The 26,977-nt window shown below is 34.4% G+C and overlaps 1 long non-coding RNA gene across 2 annotated transcripts; it reads left to right on the top strand.

Annotated features, from left to right (window-relative positions):
* Positions 1-25,893, top strand: LOC125920914 (uncharacterized). 2 transcript variants are annotated; one of them, XR_007457245.1, is made up of 3 exons: positions 1-468; positions 23,571-23,665; positions 25,430-25,893. It is a non-coding gene; the product is annotated as an uncharacterized LOC125920914 (long non-coding RNA). The 2 variants fall into 2 exon arrangements; XR_007457244.1 differs by having other exon boundaries at positions 23,510-23,665.
* The last annotated feature ends 1,084 nt before the right edge of the window (positions 25,894-26,977 follow it).

Raw genomic sequence — 26,977 nt, 5'->3', positions numbered from 1 at the left:
AGCAATTGGTTCCAGTGAAAAATCAGTTAAGGAAATTTTTCAAAATGGAAGGATAGTTTTTGTTTTGTAATGAGGGTTTGCCAATTAGTCACAAATGAACTTGAGCACATTTTCTTGATAATCATGAAGGATGATGACTAAATGGATCAGCCACACATATTTTATAGTTTGTACCCTGCAGTGTGGGTCTTTACCTACTGCGTTCCAAGTACTTACAAATTAAGTTGTTAATGACTGATCAATATTTTAAAGCTAAGTGTCACAAGAAACAATTAGATTACATAATTGAGTTTTAGCTAATGTGAGTTTCTGCAGAAGTTCACGTGCTAAAATAACATTTCAACTTTACACTTGTCTTCTGCTAAGTTGTTTTATTTTTCTCTTTCCCTCTTCAACATCCTGATCAGATCTCCAAATTTCCAAATCAACTTTCATTGTTCAAGACTCAGTGTAGATTTCACATACCAGGTTGGTATCTTATTTTTCATGTTCTCCATGGCTTCTTATGGTTTTATATAAGGAAAACTATTTCTTCTTTATTTTGTACAGTGATACTAATACTTCTTTACTATTCAGTATTCTTGTAGATAACAGCATGCTCTTTTATAACACCTCATTGGAAATATAGATACTCTGAAACATTATTTTTTTAATTGTTAAATGTAAATCATTTATACTGCAGTACTTTATGGGAGAAGCATATGCTGAATTTTAATGGTGTTTTAGTTTGCAGTCCAAAACTGTGAATGTGTGCATACAAAACCATGAAATGGCTAATGAAATGTTCCATCAGTTGTAGGCTGGGTATGTAAAAGTCTATCTATCTTATCTATTATCAATTTATCTAATATATATATATGTATATATATATATAATGAAAAAATATATATAATAATGAAAAGATTATTTTTAATATAAAGTAATAATGTTATTGAACCTCCAAATGGTATTCATGTAGATGGTACAGAGAACATTGAAGACTTGAGAACAATTATTCTAGTTGCTAGACAGCTTCAGTACATGTCAAAATTAGAATCAACTAGGGACCAGCTTGACCCCACCCTGGACCTCAAGACTCCAACTCTCCAGAAATGGGTAATGACCTTCCACATTTAAAATAATCCATTGAGGTGACTCTGACACTGACATTGATCTAGAGGGATTTTCTACAGGAAAAGGTAATGTGTTATGCTATGCTTATTGTCTGCTCCTGGACACTTCCATGTTTTACTGCTTTAAAAATTATATCTGGTTGTGAATTTTTGATATAAGCTTTGAAGTTTTGGAGGAAGATGGCTGAATTGACTTTATTTATTTCTCCTTGCTTATTTTTTATGATAGGCCATTAGTAGTGTTGGCAGCATTTACTATGGAAGTTTCTCAGTGTTCCTCAGGAGATAAGCCTAAAAAGATAAACAGTTTGAAGCCAGAACATCTACTTGCTAAAGTGTATAGGGTATTAGCATAATACTAGCCTCTGAGATGACTCACATGATATTTTGATACCTTGAATTTAGACTGCAAATAAAAGTGCTATATTTCATTATACTTTTCCATTATCTAACATATGCTTTTTCTTAAATTTGTAAAATATATTTACTTAATAGAATTACAAAGTAAGAATTCATTTAAGTAATGTACATCTTGCTTATACTTGCATTTCAATATTAGATAGGAATTTGCCTGAAATATAAGTAAAAGTCTAGAAAATCAACCAAACATTGAGAATTTCTTCTGACTTTAAAAGTGGAGATTCTATCAATCTATCTATCTATCTATCTATTCCTTTTGTATCCCTGTGAGTAAAATGGGTTCCTACCTCAAAGGGTTGCTCTGAGCAATATATTTTTTAATACGAATAAAAATTCTAGAACAGTATTTGTCATAGTATGCACTATAAATAAGTTATCAGTATTTAGTTCATCCTCCAAAGTAGAACTTTTCAATTTACCCTTGGAACATTATATAGCAAAGAAAATGGCCAGGTTATCAGAAGGTAACCTTGGCTTTACACCTCAGCCTGGAAAAGTCTAGAAGGTTAAGACTGCCTGGCTGCTTAGCTGTTCTGATGATTGAACAAGGAGAAAGCTGGAGTTAGGAAAAGTCTGCTTTCCTCAAGATATTTAAGAGCAAAGCTGCACAGATCTTGGTCATCCTGTGGTCTTAAAGGAACTTAGTTCAAAGAAAATCACTTGGTGGGAAGTTGGCTCAAAAGAATTTGTCTGTAGTAAACTGCTCAAAACCAAGGTACAGAGAGAATATTTGTAAAAGACAAGCTGGAAGAGACATTATCTGAATTTAGGAAACCAGACCTATCCCAGAGCAGGGGTGGGGGGGTGAAGGGATGGGGACTAAGTTTGAACGTTTTTCAAGCCTGCAGTTCAAATATAAGTACCTTCCATGCTCTATAAAGACCAAAGTCAGAGTCCATTATTGCTGGTCAAATATCATCTCTTCTTTCCCTTACAATTCCTTCCTTCTCCTTACTTCTTTTTTCACCCTCTGGACCTAGAAGTAGCTTATTTAATGGAGTGGAGTAGTAGAGATAGACAGAAGAGTGACATCAACCATACCCTCTTGTTCCACCAAAGCCTTTCCAAGGCTAACATGGGTCAGAACTGGGAGTTTTTCATCATACATAGAATGAAAGTCTAGTGACTGAAACGTTCCCTTTTTACAACTACACCAATTGGAGAGCTTTTTGTCTACTTCTTTTGACAGCAAAACACAGAAGGGCTGTCACTATCTGCCAGCTCATTCTCTTTTGAATCTCACATCAGCCAAACTTTCATCCAAATTATTCTACACAAACTGCTCTTATCAAGATCACAGATGACTTCCAAACATTGGCAAATTTCTTCTTAGTCTATGTAGCTTTCCCAAATTACCTCTAAATTCTGAAGTGCTCTGGGGTTTGATCCTTGCACTTACCTTCCCAACTATACTCACCTCTTAGGAGAATTTATCTAGTCCCAAGACTTTAAATAACATTTATAACTGAAACTGACTCCTATACTATCCTAAATCAATCACCTGAGCCCCACATATACTTTATTATAGATTCAACTTGTTCCCTTGAATGTTCACTGTCTTCTCATGGCCAAAACTTATTTTTTTTCAATATATGAAATTTATTGTCAAATTGGTTTCCATATAACACCCAGTGCTCATCCCAAAAGGTGCCCTCCTCAATACCCATCGCCCACCCTCCCCTCCCTCCCACCCCCCATCAACCCTCAGTTTGCTCTCAGATTTTTAAGAGTCTCTTATGCTTTGGCTCTCTCCCACTCATGGCCAAAACTTAACTCTTGGTCTCAGTCTGTCCACTAGACCCGTTTCTATATTGGTCTTCTTCTATCTCAGTATACAGCATCTACAGGGTGTTCAGGTCAGAAAATTCTAAAGTCATTCTTGAGTTGCTCTCAGACATCTTTTATCCAATTCATTAGGAAATCACGTTGGCTCCATCTGCAAATGATATCGGGAATCTGACTACTTCCCAGTGAACTCATCATTGGCACACTCCCCCAAGTTGCCATCATTTCTCACCTGCACTCATTTAAAAGCCTCTTAATGATAGTCCTCTTGTTTTAATTCTTGCCCCCTACTGTCCATTTTTCAATATAATAGCTGAGGGTGATCCTGTCAAAGTAAAAGTCAGATCTTGTCATCCCTCTACTCAGAACTGTTCAACTACTTCCCTTTTCTCTCATAGAAAGATCCAAACTTTTTAACCTGACATGTAAGGCCCTACATGATCTGGCCCTGATACCTCTTTGATGTCATTTTCCTCTACTCTGTCAGTTACAGGCTCCAAGAACACACAGAGTCTGCTCCTTCCATAGAGATTTGCATTTGAAGTTCCATCTGGAATACTTTTCATCCACACGCATATTCTCCTGGCTTACTGACTTCTTCCAGTCTCAGATCTCACCTTTCAGAGGTACTTCCCAGACAGCCCACATAAAATCACCCCCACATTCAAGCCAATCTTTATTCCCATTTCTCTAGATCACTTGTTACCACTATATTATAAAGCTTTAAACATTGTTTATGCTTTATGTTTTGTTTCTTGCTGTATCACCCACACCTATCAAGTGAGAGATGCTCAGGAGATATTTAAATAAATAAATTAATGAGAGTGATTGGAACAATCATGGGACCTGTCAGAGAGCTCATGGAGAGGAAAGGAAGGACACATGCCCCAGAGATGGTCTGAAAGGGCACTAAGTGAGGAGTGGGGTGGGGGTGGGGGATAAAGCTGTTTATTGCTACATCTTTTATTTATTTATTTATTTATTTATTTATTTTTATTTACTTAAAAATTTTTTAAATGTTTATTTATTTTTGAGAGAGACAGAAACAGAGCACCAGCAGGGGAGGAGCAGAGAGAGAGAGAGGGAGATACAGAATCCAAAGCAGGCTCCAGGCTCTGAGCTGTCAGGACAGACCCTGATGTGGGGCTCAAACCCACCAATGGTGAGATCATGACCTAAGCTGAAGTCGGATGCTTAACCAACTGAGCCACCCAGGTGCTCCTATTTTTATTTTTTTCAAGTAGGCTCCACACCCAACATGGGGCTTGAACTCACAACCCTGAAATCAAGAGTCGTTTGCTCTACCCATCCAGACATGCACCCCTATTGCTACATCTTTTAAATAACACTTTTAACTTAATGGATACATATATATTAAATAACTATTTATAATGAGAACACTGCACATTGATATTAATTTGATGTTTAAAATTCATTTATTCACTTTCACTATTAAATAGAATACATATTATCTTTATTTGTACAAATATTTGTACTTTTATCTGTGCTTTAGGTGCTTTATGTGTTCTTTAGATGATTTAAATGTACTAACTCAACATTTCATGTTTTTGGCTATTATTAGTTTCTCTTGGACTATATTGTAATTATTTTTTGACATACTCCTCTCTTAGACTGTATGGTCTGTAAAGGCAGTTATGGTTTTGCTTTTTGCTTTTTAGTTTAAATAACCTTGGTACCTAACTAAGCACCTGACATATAATAGGAACTAAAGTCATGCTTGTGAAATTTATTTTTAGTAAGTATTCAACTCCATCATCTCTTTTCCCATAAAGAGTGTACACCGTAGGATTCTCAGAACATGTGAGCTAGGGATTTTCTATCTAAGCAAGTCGCTCTTCAAACATAAAGGCTACAAATGCAGAATTTTTATGCAAGAATGCTGGGAATATTGTTTTTCTAAGCTCTCCTTGAAAAAAATACTAGCGGTCCAGCCAACCGAGGATATTTTAGCAAAAGAACTGGCAGTAAGCATTGAATATATTTAATTTCAGATCTAATGCAAAAAAAAAAAATAGTGATGATAAGAATAAAAAAAAGGAGTGTAAATTTTAAGTGCTCTCAAGCATAGAAATGATATAAAGAATAATAAAAATTGAGAGAAAGGGGGAGCAATATTGGAACCAGAATAAGCCCAGTGAGTCTTCATCTGTGAGGATGGGGGTCAAAGAATATCATTTAAGTTACTATTCAAGTAGTGAGACTTTAGCACACATAAGAGAAAAAGTATTAATTCAGTAAGTAACATAATTATTAACAATTCATAAGAGATAGCAAGTAGATAATAATCTTAAAGAGCAGGGTCTAAGGGTGTTGTATTAAAGTATAAGTGTAAAGTTTACTACTAGAACAAAAATACAAGACTTCCAAAATTTCAGAACTATAAAAAAAGGCAAAAAATCATACAAACACACACATATATACATGTGTAATTTAGACATGTTTATATATGTATTCACATGTACATAAATTATATAATGTTCATATCTAATGCATTATATGTTGTTTTGAATACTACCTGTTATATAGTATGAGACAAAATCTGAAATACTGCCATATGTGTTTTTTAGTAAACATAAATGGGCTTAAGTATTAGAAGCAAAAGATTTTTAGCATGGATGGCACCTAGGTGGCTCAGTTGGGTAAGTGTCTGACTTGATTTTGGCTCAGGTCTTGATTTCACAGGTTCATGAGTTCAAGCCCCACACCAGGCTCCACACTGACAGTGTTGAGCCTGCTTGGGATTCTCTCTCTCCCTGTCTTTCTGCCCCTCCCTTACACGCTCTGTCTCACTTTCTCTAAAAAACAAATAAATAAACTCAAAAAAAATATTTTTAGGGTAAGTTACAATGCTTTACTCTAGAAAAATGATACATCTAAAATAAATAGATTCAGAATGGTTAAATATAAAAAATGGATTAGGTAATTCAGGCAAATGCAAATTAAGAAAATCACCGGTAGTGCTCTTGCTCTCAGACAATGTAGAATGTAGGCCAAAAGTATTGTAATGCAAAGGTACAAGATCCAAAAATCTAATTAGATCCAGGATGTAATACTTCAGAATATGTGTGTACAAATACCTTTGCAGTATATTTCATGTAGCAAAAATTACATATGATATGGAAGGGGGAGAAAAAAGAGTAACTTCACAATGTAGAAACCCAGCAAGCAAACCATAGCCATGGGAGAAAGCTTACCATCACCAGTGGTAAGTCATACTGACGGCACATATCCTTGGTATGATATGATAAAAATGACAGCTTCCCTTTGTGGATTTCTTTCCCAAGACTGGCAACTCCAGTCTAACCATTAGAAACATTTTAGACAAACTCAAAATGAGGGAATTCCTTCAAAAAACTAAGACAATCTTAAAAATATATGGACTTCAGTTAGTCATAATGTATCATTATTGGCTCATTAACTGTAACAAATGTACTAATATAAGATGTTAATAACAGGAATATATGAGACTCTCTATTATTTTCACAATTTTTCCAGAAATCTGAAACTTTTCTAAAAATAAAGTCTAAACCTTTAAAAAAAACCAAAGTAAGTTTAGTGAATATTGCTAACTTTTGTAGAACACACAGGAATATATATATTCCTATTTGTGTTTACATAAAGAAAGCCTGGGTATTTATAACAGAAACTAATTAAAGAGGTTACCTACAGGGGAGGATGGTAAAGGGAAACAGGACAGATGCTCCCCTGAGGCACAAACAAGCTTCTTAAAAATGAACCCTTTTATATAGTTTTTTTTTTAATGGGAATGTATTAATTTTAAAAGTGTACACACAACAGTAGTAATTGACAGAAATCTCTTAATAAAATGGGCCAAATTTCAGTCTACCATGTTAGAGTCATGCAACTTCAGAAAATATCGATTCCTAAAGTACATATATTTTTAATTATTTCAATTTGGTTAAAATGTCTGACCAGAAACCTGGCCAAGACAGATAAGAGTAATGAGTAATTAAGCATATAATAATGCACTCTATTATAATACTAGTCTTAAAATTTTGCAAAGTACTTTTACATGTGTTATCTGATTTATTTGGTTTTTTGAATAAATAAAAAAGAATAAGTAAAGAAAGTAGATTTCCTTCCCACCTTTTCTTTTCTTTCCTTCCTTTTCTTTTCTTTCTTTTTTTTTTTCTTTTCCTTTCCTTTTCCCTTTCCTTTCCTTTTCCTTTTCTTTTTCCCTTTCCTTTCCTTTTTTCTTTTCCTTTTCCTTTCCTTTCCTTTTTTCTTTTCTTTCCTTTTTTTCTTTTTTTTCTTTCCTTTCCTCTCTTCTTTTCCTTTTCTTAATATTTCCTTTCCTTTTCTCTTTTCTTTTTTCTTTCCTTTCCTTTCCTTTTTTTTTTTTTTAAAGAAATTTGAGTCTTAGAAAAATAAAAGAACTTTCTTCCTAGTGTGGAAATGGCAGAGGAAAGAGGAGATAAGAGAATCAAATTTCTTCTAGTCCTAATTCAGTGTTTTCCATTATATTTTGGAATCTATGTGAAAGTATAGAACGTTGGTAATATCCTAATGGTCATAAATTCTGCAATACTTTCTTTTCTTGAGAGAGAAGATTGCAATGTAGTTACCTGAGGTCTGGAAATAAATTGAGTAGTGTCCATGTGTGCTGTGAACAGATAACAGTGGGAGAGTAATAGTTTTTAGATAGGATGGGCCAGGTTTGAACCAACATGTACATGAGTAGATTAATAATGTTTACCAACCATAAGAACTATCAAGCACCTAATAAAGTCTGAATATTTCCTCTGTTGATGTTCTTCAATCAGGAAGGATTTCCAGATAAACTTTCAAATAAATCATTATGGGTGCATTTACATTGCTAACTTCCCCAAGGTGTGTGTGACTGAAGATCATCATTTCAAGAAGGGGCAATCATAGAATTAAATAATGCAGATTCTTATACTCAAGGCTTGCTCCTTTTCTTGACTATAGTAAATGATCATTATTACCTTTATATTTTCAAGATATGTGTTAAAATCACTTGATGGTTTTTTTCTCCCCTTTAGATATTTATTCAGCCATTCCCATTCCTTGGTCTAACCACCAGAGAAATAAAAAGTCATTCAAGTTTATCTTTCTGGTATTATTTAAATGAATACCATCCTTAATCAGTACTGGATACAATTACAGAAACTCAGCAAGAACAAAATATTATCAAGAATGTGACAAAAACAATATACTTTCAAGAACTCGGACACAAATTAATTTGCCAGGTACATGGATGAACAAAAGAAAAGTTCTATCCCAGTGAAGCTTCCAATCTTTCGAAGAAAAACAAATCAGACATTTTATGAATAAATATACATATGTAATTGCAAATATTGGCAAGTGATATGAAGTGATATGAAACTGATGGGGTAAATTTAATATCTGAGATAGAATTGGAGCTAAATTCTGGTAAATAATTAAGCATAAGCCAGACCATGCAGGACAGGAGACAGAGACCCAGGCAGAGCTTCAGATTTCACTGGAGACCTAACATGGAAAAAGCTCCACATAATTAAGGAACCAAACAAACACGAACATTTTTCTTATGGTTGAAATTTAGTGCGTGAAAAAAAAATGTTTTTTTCCCCTAAAATTAACTAGCAATTCCACATGCAATCTGAAGTATATTTCTATTAATTGATCATCAGGACTTTATAGAGTTAGATTATATTCTAGTGCAATAAAAAAAAAAACACTCAGTGATTCTAAGGATTGTGCTATGATTGAATTTGTATATCTAAAACACCTACTCTGGCTATTCTGTGGGGAATCACTGCAGAAGACTTTGAATACCAGATAAATGACTATTGCATTTTTATCAGCCCAGATAAGAGACAGAGTATTGGACTAAGATAGAGTATTAGATGAATATCTTGCTGCAGTGATGTGCAACAACAACCTCAGAGATCACCAACATTTTTTATCACTCATGAGTCTGCAGGTAGACTGAAGACTCAATGGTTTTCCCTGAGCATTGGATATTGACTTGTTCCATGTGTCTAATCTCTTTCTTGGGACCACCAGCTTCCCTGGAAATGTTCTTTTCATGGCTGACAGGAAGAAGTGCAAAAGTCTAAGCCAAAAGCCCCTGTCAGATGGGGCATATATTATATCTGTTTGCATTCCTTTATCTAAAGCAAATCACATGGCCAACCAAAACATTGGGTGGGGAAATGTAGTCTAGCTACTCTAGTGAGAGGTACAGAATCATGTTGCAAAGAAAGTATATATGTATAATTCTGTAACAGATATTGAGTGAAGAATATAATCTAAGAGATTATTATCATGAATTGAATGTGTGATATATTTTGGAAGTAGTTTCTAATTAGATACGAAGGATGACAGAGGGAGTTATAAATGATGATTCCCACATTTTTGGTATAAACAACTGGGTAGATGGAAGTGCCATTTACTCATAGAAGGAGACTGGACTAAAAGGAAGTTGAGGTGAGAGACCAATATTGTAGTTTGGAATATATCAAAGATTTAGATGAGTGATACAGCGGTAAGTAACTGAATATTCATGTTTGGAGTGAAAGTGTGGTTGGGACTGAGTTATTGGAATATCAAGCGTTTTCTTTTCTTTATTTCTTTTCTCTATTTTTTCTTTCCTTCCTTTCTTCTTTTTCTTTCTTCTTTCTTTCTTTCTTTCTTTTCTTTTTTTTTTCTTTCCTCTTTTGGTTACTTCTTTTACAACATTAAGAAGTAAACTGTACAAGCAGGAGTGGGGAAAACCAGGGGCCCACCCTGTCTGGTATGAAGTATGGAGCATGTGGAAGAATAAATGCCTATAATGAAGAGAGACTTCAGGGAGGGAAGTGTGCTCAAGAACCAAGTAGTCAAGCCAAAGTAGGGGAATTTTAGAGAGTCAGGAGAAGGATTTAGGAAGATTGAGATTTGGGTTAGATAAAAAGAGGTATGGAATAATACAGAAATGAATTTTTTTATAAACAAATGACCAAAGAGATATAGAGATCCAGTTTTGACTGATAGAGAAAAGACATCATTCTTTTGTTTCCAATTTTCAAAATACATATTGTAAAAATGTAAAACATTTCAAGATACTTGTAAAAAATTGAATAATCACCATTTATTTTCTTAGTACCTTTCATCTTACTCAAATTGGGCATTTCCCTCTTCCATTATATTATTGTAGTAGATCAAATGATAGAAATTTATAAGGGGAAATTTAATATTCTTTCCCTAGTACTCTCAAATCCTACCCTTTATGTTAACTAATGCTGTTTGTGTATTTTTCTATACATTTTTATGCATATATGTATGTATACTTATCCATATTTTTTATGTTGTTGATTTTTTTCAAGTAAACTTTGCAGTATTCACTTGACAGTATATCTTGGAATATCCTTACAAGTCAATAATGTACATCTATCTTCTTGTTTGTGATAACTGTACAATAATACTTTATTTGTATAATATCAATTCTATGTTTCTCTTAATGATAAACATACATATGTTTCAAAAGTTAATATTTTAATCTGTTATTAGTTTTAGTTTTAGCTTTGGTGGTTATACAATGTTTTCAAAAATCCTTTGTATATAGGTCCTTTTATACTGAAGCTTTTATATTTGCAGATAGATTTCCAAAACTGAGAATACTACTCCAAGGAACAGGAAGAGTTGTTTTTTTTTTAATTTTTTTTAATGTTTATTTATTTTTGAGACAGAGAGAGACAGAGCATGAACAGGGGAGGAGCAGAGAGAGAGGGAGACACAGAATCTGAAACAGGCTCCAGGCTCTGAGCTGTCAGTACAGAGCCCGACGTGGGGCTCGAACTCATGGACCGTGAGATCATGACCTGAGCCGAAGTTGGACGCTTAGCCGACCAAGCCACCCAGGCACCCCAGGAAGAGTTTTTAAAAAAAAAATTAGTACACCCTATGTTTATTTGTTTTATTTCTTAAATTTCACAGATGAGTGAAATCATATGGTATTTGTCTTTCTCTGACTAACATATTTTACTTAGCATAATACTCTAGCTCCATCCACATCATTGCAAATGGCAAGATTCCAAAAAGAGAGAGAGAGAGAGTGAGAGAGAGGAAACCAAAAAACAGATTTTTAACTGTAAAGAACAAACTAATGGTTACCAGAGGGGTGGTGGGTGTGAGGAGGAGCTATGGGTTAAATATGTTGGGATTAAGGAGAGCGCTAGTTGTGATAAACACCAGGTATTGAATGTGAGTGTTGAGTCACTAAATTCTGTACCCAAAACCAGTATTACAGTGTATGTTAACTACCTGGAATTTAAATAAAAACTTGGAAAAACAAATGTTTTTTTTTTTTAATTTAGTACATGTTGCTAGTTTAGTTAATCTAAAAGTTTGTAGCAGTTCACATTTCTACCAAAAATATATGGTTACCCAGTCTCATTTACAGCATTGAATGTGATTGCTTTTATTGTTGTTTGTCTGATCTCTCTCTCTTTTTAAACTAACTTTTTGGTGATTGCATTATTAATTTAATATATAAATATTTCATTTGTCTTAGTGCATTAGGTGTTAAGGATATGGTGGCCGGCAAGAAAGAAATAATGTCAGCCTTCCTGAATTCCAATAGGCCAGGAAGTTAGTTTATTATTAATTAACAAATTTATTTATTGCCACACATGTTGTCAGAAGAAAAATATATGGTGATAAGCAATATTGTCTGCTAAGGTTTCCTGAAGGAAATAACAACTAAGTCCAAACCTAACGGATGAGTAGGCGAAGGAGAAATGGGATGAGAAGACCCTTCCAAACAGACGAGGTAAATTGAGCACAAGGTCTCAGAGGAACTAGAGAACCTGGGTGGTGCATAGCAATAGAAGTAAAGGAGAGCCCTGTATTATATAACAACTGGCCTCTTAAGCCAAGTTAAGGAGCAATGAACATTAAACACTAGAAAACACTGGAAAGATTTTTTCTTTTCTTCTTTTTTTTTAATATGAAATTTATTGTCAAATTGGTTTCCATTCAACACCCAATGCTCATCCCAACAGGTGCCCTCCTCAATGCCCATCACCCACTTTCCCCTCCCCCCCCATCAACCCTCAGTTTATTCTCAGTATTTAAAAGTCTCTTGTGGTTTGCCTCCTTCCCTCTCTGTAACCTCCCTGCCCCTTCTCCTCCCCCCCTGTCTTCTGTTGAGTTTCTCAGGATCCACATAAGAGTGAAAACATATGGTGTCTGTCTTTCTCTGCCTGACTTACTTCACTTAGCATAAAAGCACTGGAAAGATTTATGCAGGACAGTGATATTACAAGATTTGTATTTTAGAAGAATCTTGGAGTGCCTGGGTGGCTCAGTGGTTATACCTCCAACATCAGCTCAGGTCATGATCTCATTGTTTATGGGTTCAAGCCCTGTGTCAGGCTCTGTGCTGACAGCTCATAGCCTGGAACCTGCTTCATATTCTGTGACTCCTTCTCTCTGTGTCCCTCCCCTGCATACACAGAAATAGATAAATAACTCAATAACTCAATAAATAAATAAATGTTAAAAAATTTTTAAAAAAGAAGAAGAATCTGTACTATGCAAAACTGATTGGTTAAGAGTGGGTGCAAGAGAAGCAATTCAAGTTAGAGAGCCTAGACCCCTGGAGTAAGGTATAGATGAGATGATGGAAAGAAGAAATGGAGTTGGTAAAGTGGACAAGGCTTTGTGTTTTATCGGATGAGCCAAGTGAAGTAGAGAGGAGGGATTAAAAGATATTTCCCAAATTTCTCATGTCAGCAATTCGGTGAGTGGTGGTTCTGTTAACTAAAAAAGAATATTCCCTAGCTTATAACTGGGAGCCAAGTTTCCAGGCAAGAATGGGTTTAATTCAAACATGTTGAGTTTGAATGCCTGCCAAATGCTCTAGTAGAGATGTTTAATTGACAGCTGAGTAGATGTGTCTGGAATTTATGGACGTGAGTTGGAGATTTTCCTTCCTTTGATTCCTTTGTCGAAGATAAATTCCCAAAGTGGGTCAAATGGTGTTTAACATTTTTATGGTTCTCAGCATTCATTACTATAATTTTAATTTTTTTTTCTCATTTATATTTCTACTAGTAATATTTGACGATCTCATTTTATCTCATAATTACTATCATTGAATAATGTCATCAATATAGTTTATCTTTGAATAAGTGCCTGAACACAAAATTTGTTTTAATTTTCACTTCTTTAGTTTGCATGGTAAACAAGGTATGTTTAATTAATTTTATTTCCTCTTGGGTGAATTGACTGCTTCTGTCCTTTGTCTAGTCACTGCTTGTGTTATCACCTATGCATTTGAGCTCATTCATTAAGTAATCACTTGTTAGTTAATTATCATCATGCACTGCACAGTTACATAACAGTTTGGAGCTCAGAATAAAAATGTATGAGACACAGTCTCTGCCTTCAGATCCAGAGAAACAAGAACGATTAGGTTAAAATAATATGTGCTTTGTGCCATGAAAGAGATATGTCCAGGTGTTATCTTAAGGGACATCTGACCCCGACTGGGCAGGGAATGAGACAGAGAGGGAAGCAACACCTTAGCTGAAAAGCAGTAGTAGCTAAGCCAGGAAAAGAGGTGGGTTATGGGGAACATTTGGGGTGTGTTGAGAGTGGGGTGGGTCAGGCAGAGGTAATAGGCTATAAAATGGAAGAAAATGTATAGAGAATATTGTTGAGGTATAAAAATTATTTCAGTAAAGGCAAGGCATTGAGTGGAAGAGCAGAGAAAGGCAAAAATAATACTAAAAAGATGAGCAGAGGTTGATTACAAGGTAAGATGTGTGGTAAATCTGTATTTTCTCAATATTTTACTTGATGGATCCATTTTAGAAACCATTCTATTATACACAGAAACCACACTTAATTCCTCATTATCCGTATGAGTAATGGAAATCATAGGAGGGAATTTGGTACAAGGTATTGCTGCTCACTTTGACATCAAAGAACTAAAGAAAGATTTTATTGTTTCTATATAGATACAAATAAAAAAAATGAAGCTGGATTATATTCTATTCCATTTATGTCTTGAACTTTCTTCTTTCAGGTCTCAAGACCATCTCCTTAGTATAAGTGTTCAGTGATTTTTGAATGTTTCAAGGTTAACTGCCTACAAAGATTTCCATGGGCTAATACAAATTTGGAAATGTGGGGTTAATTTTAAAGAATGTTAAAGGCTCTATTCATGCAATCAGAATTGAAAGAGGTGAAAAATATGGAATTTGAAATAAACAACAAAAAACTGATAGTTTCTGAATCTCGTATTTTCAGATATTCCTTCATCTTCTTCTGGGAAGTATTAACCCCACAAATTTTAGGTTGTAATTATTCACCAGATAGTTTGTAGGTAAGATGCTAAACAGGCTGCTAACAAATGAAAAATCAAAAAGAAAAACAAAAAACAAAACAAAACAAAAGGAAAACCCTAAAAAAACCCAAAACTCAAATTCTACTCTCTGGTCCACACAGAGGGATTAATTGTTATTTATTATTTAGTACATTTGCTTAGATTGTGCTTAATTTTGTTCGGAATCTTCAATAATACCAAAGTCATCAATTGTAACCAGAACATATAGTTTATAAAGTTAAATAGAACAACAAAGTACCTAAGATTTTAACAGTAAACTGTGTTTTAGGATCTTTGATGGCATTGTATTATCTTAAATTTGTGACATAAAGCCAGGTACCTTAAACAGAAAACTATACTTCTGCATACTGCAAGTCATATTTTTTCATGAGTATATGCTTGGTAACACTTGTGTAGTTCATAATCTCTGCCATCATATGTATTCAAATAGAAATGAAGTTGCCATCAAATTCTGATTAATTTATTAGTTATGCAGTTTTCATACATGGTCTTTTTAAAAGTCTTCACAGAAGCTGATTTTCACTTCAGCCACCTTGACTGGTGGATATCAAATCCAGTCCCATCCAAACTCTTGGTTTGAAGCATATAAATGAAAAAGAATTACTTTACTGTGATAATAGGGTCTAAAAACTTATAAAATATAATTACTTATCAAAACAATGTAGCCTAAATTTAAAAATATCAAGAAACAGTGTGAAGACAATTTATACTTATGCCTAAAAGTAACCTGTGCTACCACATCAGATGTGGAGAGACGGGAGTTTGAAGCCAATGGCATGTGCTAATAAATGCTGCAGTGTTACGCTTACAGGTAAGTTGTAACCTTAAGTTATTTAAAATCTACTATAACATTTCCAGTTTAATGAATCAATAGAACTCTCACTAGAATTGATGAATACTAGTATTGATGAATATTAGAATTCAACTCACAAATGTGTTTTCTAAGTGTCCTTGAACAAATATTTTGAGTTCCTTCTGTGTGTTAAGTACTCTTCTAGGTGCTAAGGATACAGAGAAAAACATGATTGAGAAAAACCTTGCCATCAAAGAGACTGTATTTTAATGGAACAGGAAAGTAAGCAAATAAAGGACAGAATAAATAAATAAGCTTATTTCAAAACATGATAAGCATCTTTTAGTAAATAAAGTAGTGTAATGGGATAGAAAGAATTTTAGATAGAATGACTTTTCTTAGAAGTTAACATTTACAATGAATCTTGAAGATAAGCAAAAGCCAACAATGCCTATTATAAATCACAGTGGAAAGGTCAAGTAGACAAATGAATGTATGAGTGTAATGCTGAGGGGAACAAAACAGAGATAGAAATTTTGGAGTCAGAGTATATAGTGCTATTTAAATCCATGGATATATAATTATTCCGGAAGAAAATAGACAAAAAGAACAGGGTTCAAAACCAATCCCGGGGCACTACAATATTTTGCGTAAAGGTATTTTGTGCAATAAAAAGCTAAGGGTCACAAAGAAAAGTTACAAGGATATGAAGTTTTAAAGCTTAAAGAGAAGGCAACCATTTTGCCTGGGACAGAAATTTGAATGAGAACAGATATGTTTCCATTGGAAACAATGGACAATAAGGACAATAAGGAAGTAGTAATCATTAAGGTAATTTCAGTGAAGAAGGAGGAAGAAAGACACATCAGAATAGTTTGAAATGGTAGAAATAGATTTACTACTTAGTGTACAGAAAATATTTTCAAAAAAGGGCTTTGATACAAAGATAAACATGTTGGAATGATAGATGAAGGAGGATATAAGTTTAAGAAAGAGTACACTGATGAGACAGAAAAGAAAATAGATGAAGTCCTTAAGCAAATGAGAAGCTCTAGGATCTAGTATCCAAGTAGAGATGTTAATATTATATAGGATCAGGGACAACTCTTAATTAAAATAAAAGAGAAAATAGCATCTGAATATAGAAAAAGATTTGTATATTTGGTAGAGGAAAAATGAGGTAATACTTATTGTATTTCCTCAATGAATACAAATTGAGATCATAGACTGAAAAAGAAAGGAAAAAATTTAGGAGGTTTGACATTAAATTATTATATTGAAGATGGGAAAACAAATTTACTAGTGAAATGTACAATCATGGCTATGTAATGTTAAGTGCCCACTTGAAATCTGGGCTCAAGAATTTAAAGTGGGTCCAAGCAAGAAGATTCTGTTTCTTCCATCTGTACTCATGTGTTGGGGTCCAGACATAAGACTTACTAAATTTTGGGTTTAACTTGAGTAGTGCTTTTTTGGGTATATTCCGAGGAGATAGAAAAAAACTGGAGGGTGTGTGTGTGTGTGTGTGTGTGTGTGTGTGTGAGAGAGAGAGAGAGAGAGAGAGAGAGAAATCTAAAAGTATGATGATCATGATGGATCACTGAGCTGCACCTGAGTAAGGGAGTGAGGGCATTGAGGGGGTAAGAAAGCAGGAAAAGTTGGGCCAATAGTTTGCAGATATTGATGAAATCGAAGTTGGCTGACAAGTACTAAGGACCTGGAAAAATAGATAGTAGTACTTAGAGAATGGAAATTAGAATGAAACAACAACAACAACAAATTAGTTAATTCATTACACAAGAACAGTGGTGTCTGTCTGAACCCCAAGCCCAAAGATGCATATAGAAGACAATAAAACAATATGCAGTCCTGTATACATTTCAATACTATCTCCAGCTAAGATGCTAACAGATCAAGAAAACACATATCCTTAATGAAACAAGTAGGTTTCATTAAGTTAAACCTGGTTAACTTAAACTACCAAGTTAAACCTGGTAGGTTTACAGACTAGATTTTTATCATTCTGTGATGATAAAGTAAATCATTCTGAAACATGATTTTACAGATTCTTATAGCACAACTTTAGAGTGACAAAGGAAAAAATATGTTTATAAAGCTCTAAATTCTTAAGAATATTTTGTCCTTAAGCACTTGAAAGCTTTTTTTTTAATAAATTTAGAGAACATATCATGACTTCCTAGATGTGGATGAATTAGAAGTCTTCTTTTTGTTTTAAGGATATAATTGTTTTTATAGATAACCAATCCATTTTTTAAAATATAAAAATAATAAAAATATTGATTCTACTCATGAAAGGAAACGTCTGTAATAAGTATTTTCATTTACTCTCTCTGAGATTCCAGGCAAATAGGTAATTGAGTTATAAACTCTTTGCTATGCTTTTGTGAATTTAGTGAATTCAGTCTGCATTTGTGAATACATGAAAGTCTAAAATATGCCTAAAAACCGAGACTAAATATGTGATTATATTTTTATTAGCTGGTACCTTTTTTATAAGAAAGTAATAACAGAATGCCTAACTAAAAGGAGATCCACATAGTAAAATTTATTTCCCTGTACCAATTGGTACAAGAAGTAGAAGAAAGCAGAACTTTCAAATTTCAAGTGATACAGAAACATTCTAATGTAAGAAATATCAACCATGATAAGGATTTTGATTATTAACCACAACGGGAAAGATGGCTTTATTCTGTTACTTTGTAAGACATATTTGTGTGTGTATATGCACATATGTAAGATTATTTACGGGTGTTATGGTGGAAGGGGGGTGCAGATAAGTGTTCCATAACCTCTTTAATTAATTTCTGTGCTCTAAAATATAAGTAATAAAAAAATAAAGTTGCTGTGTGGCTTCACTTATCTAGGATTGTTTGACTATGGCTGCTACTGAGTGTTATGCTTAGAACAGATTTCTCCATGAAGAAGCTAGGAATCTTAGGACTCTGGATTCAGTCAGAGATAGGATTTATCCTGGAGGTATTATTAAAACAAAGAAAACTTTGTTGAACATGGTTATAAGATAGTGGTTTTAGTAAAATACTTTGATTTAAGCTTTCTTCCTTTCTAGGGGTGCCTGGATGGCTCAGTCAGTTGTGCATCTGACTTCAGCCTCAGCTCAGGTCATCATCTCATGGTTCATGGGTTCAAGCCCCATGTAAGGTTTTGTGCTGACAGCATGGAGCCTGCTTCAGATAGTGTCTCCCTCTCTCTCTGCTTCTCCCCTGCTCGCAGTTCTGCACACATTGGTGCTCTCTCTCTCTCTCTCAAAAATAGGTAAACACTAAAAAAATTAAACTTTTCTTCCTTTATAATATTAGCATTTAAAACTATAATTTTGTATCTCTCTACTGATTTAATTACATCCTGCATATTTCATATGTTCTATTTTATGTTATTCAAAATACTTTCCAATTTATCTTGGGATTTCTTTTTTAACCTATGGTTATTCAGAAGTATTTGTTTAATTTCTAAATATTTGGAGCCCTTTCAGGTAACTTATGATTATTGACTTCTGATTTAATTTCCTTACTATCAGATCACATGTGCTGAAAAGTTTATTCTTTTGAGCTGTATTAGGACATATAGTTTAGCATGTATTCTATTTTGATAAATGTTCCATCTACAAATGAAAAGTATATATGTTCCACAGACATTGGGTATAATATTCTTTAAATGTCAATTAGATTAAAATAGTTGATGATATTATTTAAGTCTGTATTTTTACTAATATTTTTGAATAGTAATTTTATTCAGTTAATAAGAAACAGTGTTAAAATACCTCATACCCAGATTGTAGGTATGTTTATTTATCCCTTTAGTTCTACCAGATTTTGGTACAGGTATTTCGAAGCTCTTTGATTAGGTGCATATCAATTTCAGATTGTTATGTCATCCTGATAAGATTGACCATTTTATTATTAGAAAATGCCCCTCTTTATTTCTGGTAATATTCCTTAAAAATAAACAAAATAAAAATTTACCTATAGGTAATCCATAGCAGCTTGCTTTCATTTGTTGGTCTATTTTATTGATTTATTTTTCTCGGGACCTATGGGCCACATTTTCCCATTACCTTGTATGTTTAGTGATAGCTAATTGTATATTGGGCATTGTGGATAATATGCTGTAGATACTGTATGTTCTATTATCTTCCTTTGAAGAGTGTTGATTTTGCTCTAGCAGGCAATTAAAAGTAGATCATCCTGCACATATGAAAGATTGGTTTTATATGGGTAAAGATTAGTTTCATCTGGATGGTTTTATGTGGAAGATGGCTTGTTTTGATTTTGCTCTTAGTCTTAAGGGTATTCTTAGTCCTGGGCTGGTAACTTTTCTCTTAAGGCTTACCTATCCTGAGGCTTTAATGGAATGCCCAAACTGCTTATGAAGCTCTTCTAACAGAACAAGATTAAAACTTCAAGCTCTGTCTCCTTTGTTGTGGCTAGCAGCTAAAATACCTGCTATTTTTTTTCAGTTTTACCCATATTCCCTGATGCTGTGTTTTTGGAGTCTGTTCTATGGGTGTTCAATTTAAAGGTTGAGTCAGTGTTTAAAATTTCAGGGATTTCACCTCTGTGCCTACCTCATTTCTGGACTTTTCCTTTCCATTTCTAGCTCTACCAGCAGTCCTAAAAGCTATCTCCTGAGATTTCAAACAAATAAGACTTTGGTTCTGTGTTTGAATTCAGACGGCTCCAGTCACACAGAAGCAAAATGCTCCGGGGGGGAAAAACATATAAACATAGATTTTCCTTCAATGTAATTCTCTTCTTTCTAGATTGTATCACTTCCACTTCTAGCTTGCCTTTGGACATTCCCTCATGCCTTCAATAGTTGGGGTTTTTCAAATGTTTGCTTCAGGGTTTATAGTTGTTTTTAGTGGGGGGATTAGTCTGATATAAACCACCTCTCCATTACTGGAGCAAAAACTAGTACCAAAATGGGCTTTGGAATAGTGCAAACAGGTTAATTTGCTTTCATTGACTAAATGTTTACTTACTACCCAATGTGCTAGCAAATGTTTCAGGTATTGGAAAGGATGAATATGACCAAGCCCTAGCTTTAGTCTAGTAGGAAGGCTAGACTCTCTGACATTAGGAAGGACAGACTCCCTCAATTATCTGTGATCCAGCATGAGAAGTGCTAAGAGAGAAATATTTCCAAATGCTATGCTAGCACAATTCAGGGAGCCAGGAATTCTACCTAGTCAAGTTTTCTCCGAGGAAGCAATGTTTGGATTGGATCTTGAAAAATGCACCAGAAGTTTAACACATCAGGAATGCTGTGAATGTCATGAGGAAGGAAATTTTAGACAAAGGTAACACTACAAAGAAATGTGAAACTAGATGGTTTATTTTGAAAAAGGCAGATGAATGTGAGTAATAAGTTTAGTAAAGGTATGATAAGCCCAGATTGTGAATGATGTATAATAGTAATAACAACCATTAAAAACTACTACTACTAACTGAGAACTGATTATGCAAGCACTTAGGATAAGCAGTTAGCATATGTTTTCTCTATTGATTATAACTACAGCCCTCTGTAGTAGGTACTATTAGGATCCCCCATTTTTCAGGTGAAGATACTGAGGTTTAGAGAGATTGAATAATTTGTACAAGGCTGCTCAATTGGTAAATGCAGAGTTGTGATTCCCACTCACAGTCTTTGATTTCATACTTTACACACTTAACTACTCTAAAGAGTTTCAAAGTGATCTTGTTCATAAATAGGAAAATCTGAATGATTTTAAAATGTCAGTGTTTTTATTAGATCTGAATTTTAGAAAATTTAGCTTTATAGAAATATGGTAGATTACAGAGAAAGGAGATTACAAGATCAGTTACAGTAACATGGATGGACCTACACGGTATTATGCTAAGTGAAATAAATCAGATAGAGAAAGACAAATACTATATGACTGCACTTATCTGTAGAATTTAAAAAATAAAGCAAATGAATAAACAAACAAAAAGCAGAAACAGACCCATAAATACAAAGAACAAACTGATGGTTGCTGGAGGGGAGGGGTTGGTGTGGATGGGCAAAAATGAGTGAAGGAGAGTAGGAGATACAGACTTCCAGTTATGGAATGAGTAAGTCATGGGGATGAAAGGCAGAGCATAGGGAGTATAGTCAATAGCATTGCATGGTGACAGATGGTAGCTAATTTGTGGTGAGCCTAGCATACATACAGAGTTGTTGAATATTTGAAACTAACATCATGTGTCAACTATACTCAAATTAAAAAAAGTTGCTAAAATCTATATGTAATGCCTACACTTTATAAAGGCATTCAAGTTACCCAACACTTCGCCATTATTTCATGAGTTCAAACTTTTCATGGGTTTATTATTTATAAAGAGACAAAGGAGTTAAGAAGGTGGCAGAAGATCAGGCCAGATAATTCATATGCTCTTAAATTTAACACCATCATGCAATAATTTAGAGTCTCATAACTCTGATTGCCATTATCCCTCCCTCTCTCCCCCATACTATTTTGTAAAATACTACCTAATATATATTAGAGAACATTCTGATTAACCTCAGTGACCAGTGATAGTTTCAGCATTCGTAGCCAGTTTCAGATTAAAGTTTGTTCTGATACCTCCATCATCTTTAGTGATCATATATCAAGGATACATTTAGAGGTAGGCTCAATGCCAGTCACCACCAATTCAGGGGTTTGGTATAAAGACTTCATGATTGCCATGGAATGCCAGCCTTTTACACAGCAGGAGAAGAATTTAACATGGCATTAAAAAGCTAAATAAAACATTTAAGAAATCTTTTTTTAAATTTGTTTAATGTTTGTTTATTTTGAGAGACAGAGAGAGAGAGAATGGGGGAGGGGCAGAGAGAGAGGGAGAAAGAATCCCAAGCAGGCTTTGCACAGTCAGGGCAGAGCCCAATTCAGAATTCAACCCCATGAATCATGAGACCATGACCTAAATCGAAATTAAGAGTTGGTTGCTCAAATGACTGAGCTACCTAGGCGCCTCAAGAAATAATGTTTTAAGTCATATACCTAGTTCGAGTCTACTCAGAAGATCCATCGAGTCCCTATTTCAGTTCAAATAGCTGTAAAATGCATGTGGCATTTTATGTTTTGGGCATTATTTTATTTAATAAGTTCCATCTTTGAATTATTCTCTTTAGAAATTTTTCTGGGTAAATGTGGCCTCTGGGTGGCTCAATCAGTTGAGCGTCCAACTTTGGCTCAGGTCATGATCTCACAGTTCATGGGTTCGAGCCCCACATCAGTCTTTGCGGTGACAGTGTGGACCCTGCTTTGGATTCTCTGTCTCCCTTTCTCTCTGCCCCTCCCCCACTTGCAATCTCTCTCAAAAATAAATAGACACTGAAAAAAAAGTTGTAAAAAATTTTTCTGAGTAACTGGTGTTTGCACTTTCCACTTTTTGAAAAATCAGGTATTGCAGATGTGTGAAATGAATAAAATAACTAAGGTTAAGAACAGACTACCTAGGTTTGAATTTTTTGATTAATAACTTTGCACTAATTTATTAACCTGTCTTCTTCAATTTATTCATCAAAATGTCAGAGATAATAAGAGTGCTTGTACGAGGTCCTTGTAAGGACTGAATGAGACAGTAAATGCAAAGAACTTCAAGCATTATAAATATTCTAATGTTACCATTACAAATGTTTGGAATTTTCTCTGAAATTTACTTAAAGATCCTGAATTTATTATAAATGTATTTATAATTGTCTTGCATTTTCACTGATCTTGTTGTTGAAAGTTTCTGGTTTCAGATCCATAAGATCCTATAATTATGTCATAAGATTTATTATGTTTGGCTGAAATTTACTTTTTTCAACAGGAGAGTCACTTATGAAACTTATACTGATTTGAAATACCAATCTGAATAGAAAGAAGCCATTGTAGATCCATCTTTGAAATAAACTGGGGCAGATAGCTCAGATAAATGTATTTTTCTGTTTTAAAAGGAAAATGCTAAACTTCCTGTATTCATTCCCTAGGGCTGCTGTGACAAATAACCACAAACTCGGTGACTTACGTCAGAAATGTATTTTCTCACAGTTTGGGAGGCCAGAAGACTGAAAGCAAGACATCACCAGAGTTGATTTCTTCCAGAGGCTCTTCGAATCTGTTTCATGCTTCTCTTCTTGCCGCTGGTAAGAGTTAGCAAGCCACAGATTTTCTTGGTTTATAGAGGCTCACTCCACTCCTTGTCTCAATCTTCCTATCATCTTCTTTCTGTAACCAATCTACCTCTTCTTTCTTTAATAAGGATACCAGTCATTAGATTTAAGGCTGACTATAAATCTAGGATGATCTCAGTTCAAGATGTTTAATTTAATAACATTTGCAAACACATTATTTCCAAATAAAGTCATATTCACAGGTATTGGGGTTAGGGCTTGGACATATCTTTTGGGGCATGCTATTTAATCCATTGCACTGCCAAATGCTAGATTGGAGAAATTTTCCTAAAAATATGATTAATCCAAAGGCAGCATAATAATTGACTAAACACTAAAGAAAAATACATGAATTAAATATAAATTATTGTGACCAATTACAACTGAGTTGTAGAGAAAATAAACTTTATGTATGAAATAGTCTTTTACTCAATAGAGCATTTAATATAACCCTAAATTATCTAGACTGGAAATTATACAAAGGAATGGGTAATGTTTTCCACTCAGGAATCAAAATAAAAAATATTCAAATAGAATTTAGAAATAACATTTATTTCAACCTAATTCTTGATTTTATCCTAGGAGCTTGTGTAAGAGAAACAGTTCTGTATATTTTATACTGCATTTTGGATTCTCTTATATTAGTTTTCAAACTTGTTTAATGAAAAGAATGTGGACTTTACAGTTCAGCAGACTTGGATTTGAATGTCATATCATCACTGTTAAGCTGTGTGATCCCGGAAAAGTAAATTAACCTATTTGTGTCCCAGCTTCCTCATCCGTAAAAAGAACGTGGTAATGCTAGCTTCCCAGGTTATTTTAACTTGCTGTTAGAATAAACTTGAGGAATTGTATAAATGGGACCTGATACAGGAGTTTTCAGTATTATGAACTTCTCTTTCCTCTACTTGGCTGTTCAAGTCGTGGCCAGTCTGATCAGGAACAAAACAAAACAAAACAAAACAAAATGACTAGTGAAATGCAAAAGACATTTTTATTTATTTTTTTATTTTTATTTTTTTTATTTTTTAAATTTTTTTTTTCAACGTTTTTTATTTATTTTTGGGACAGAGAGAGACAGAGCATGAACGGGGAAGGGTCAGAGAGAGAGGGAGACACAGAATCGGAAACAGGCTCCAGGCTCCGAGCCATCAGCCCAGACCCTGACGCGGGGCTCGAACTCACGGACCGCGAGATCGTGACCTGGCTGAAGTCGGACGCTTAACCGACTGCGCCACCCAGGCGCCCCAAAAGACATTTTTAATTGATATTTTTCACCTTAACTCCCCCCATGCAACTTGGAATAGTTTATGGATGACTTCTCATTAATCTTACCAATATCTGATTGTGATAGATAAGGAATGTAGCAAAACTCTCTCTCCATCTCTCTCTTTTCTCTTTCTCTCTCTCTCTCTCTCTCTCTCTCTCTCTCTCACACACACACACACACACAGATATACACACACAAGTATGTTAATTTTTCACAAGTTTACTCAGACCACAGATTCAATCACATACTAGTTATTTATGGTGATCTTTCTTATTGTAAAAAGGTAAGTCTAATCCAGATGCTATGCTTAAGACGACTGACCGCTACTGAAATTTGTTTTGTTTTCCATTCATAAATGGGAGACTGAGTCATGATTGGAGTAATCATATTTGGACAATCTTAAGGCCTTGCAACAAGTCTTTTGCCAAGTTGGTACAAACATTTATGTATGTTCTTTTTCAATCCAGGCTGATGGTGATTTGTGACAGTTTTAAGTTCCCAGAAATGTGTGGAGACTGGCTGGCTGTCAGGAAGACATACAAGGAGACTTTTATGTTGGCGATTTACAGAAACTCAGATGCAACTTAATCTTTCAGGTGTAAAAACTTGATCTTGTTGGTGATCCAGAAATCAGACTCAAGAATCATGACTCATACTTGTTAAAAGAGACATAACAACAAAAAATAATAATAATTTATTGAGTAAATGGGTCATATTGCTCTTTGATGAGAATTTTGGCAATATTTATTAAGAAACTTAACTGTATTGATATACATTTATTTATAAATCTGTATAGTGAGGAGACCAGAGACCCACACTTACATAGAATCATGTTAATTTATAGTTGTGTGTGTTTAATTAGGAGTATTCATGTTTACCAAAAATTTTTATAACAGAAAAAAATTAAAACTGCTAAGTGTTCAAACAAGAGTAGAAGAATGCTTTTCAAAGTTTGGGTATGGAAACAATTTACTTGGTTGCAAAGAACATATTCTTGCAAATAACCCCAGTTTATTTTTAATTTTTCTTATGAATAAAATTTATATTTTAGAAAATTTTTGATTTACAGCAGAGTTGCAAACACATATGGAGAGTTCTCATTTACTCCATAGCCAGCTTGCCCTATCATTAACATATTATATTCTTATGGTGCATTTATCATAAGTAATGAACGAAGAGAAACATATTCTTTTTTTTTTTAATTTACATCCAAGTTAGTTAGCATATAGTGCAACAATGATTTCAGGAATAGATTCCTTAATGCCCCTAACCCACTTAGCCCATCCCTCCTCCCACAACCCCTCCAGTAACCCTCTGTTTATTCTCCATATTTAAGAGTCTCTTATGTTTTATCCCATCCCTGTTTTCATATTATTTTTGTTTCCCTTCCCTTATATTAATCTGTTCTAGGTTTTAAAGTCCTCATATGAGTTAAGTCATATGATATTTGTCTTTCTCTGACTAATTTCACTTAGCATAATACCCTCCAGTTCCACCCACATTGTTGCAAAAGGCAAGATTTCATTCTTTTTGATTACTGAGTAACACTCCAGTGTGTGTGTGTGTGTGTGTGTGTGTGTGTGTGTGTGTGTATACCACATCTTCTTTATCCATTCATCTGTCGATGGACATTTGGGCTCGTTCCATACTTTGGCTATTGTTGATAGTGCTGCTATAAACATGGGGGTGCATGTGTCCCTTCGAAACAGCACACCTGTATTCCTTGGATAAATACCTAGTAGTGCAATTGCTGGATCATAGGGTAGTTCTATTTTTAGTTCTTTGAGGAACCACCATACTGTTCTCCAGAGTGGCTGCACCAGCTTGCATTCCCACCAGCAGTGCAAAAGAGATCCTCTTTCTCTGCATCCTCGCCAACATCTGTTGTTGCCTGAGTTGTTAATGTTAGCCATTCTGACAGGTGTGAGCTGGTATCTCATTGTGGTTTTGATTTGTATTTCCCTGTTGATGAGTGAAGTTGAGCATTTTTCCATGTGTCAGTTGGCCATCTGGAT

This window comes from Panthera uncia, chromosome C2 (assembly GCF_023721935.1).
Source record: "Panthera uncia isolate 11264 chromosome C2, Puncia_PCG_1.0, whole genome shotgun sequence".
NCBI lineage: Eukaryota > Metazoa > Chordata > Mammalia > Carnivora > Felidae > Panthera > Panthera uncia.
The sequence above is the reverse complement of the archived record's forward strand: the minus strand, read 5'-3'. Positions and strand labels throughout refer to the sequence as shown.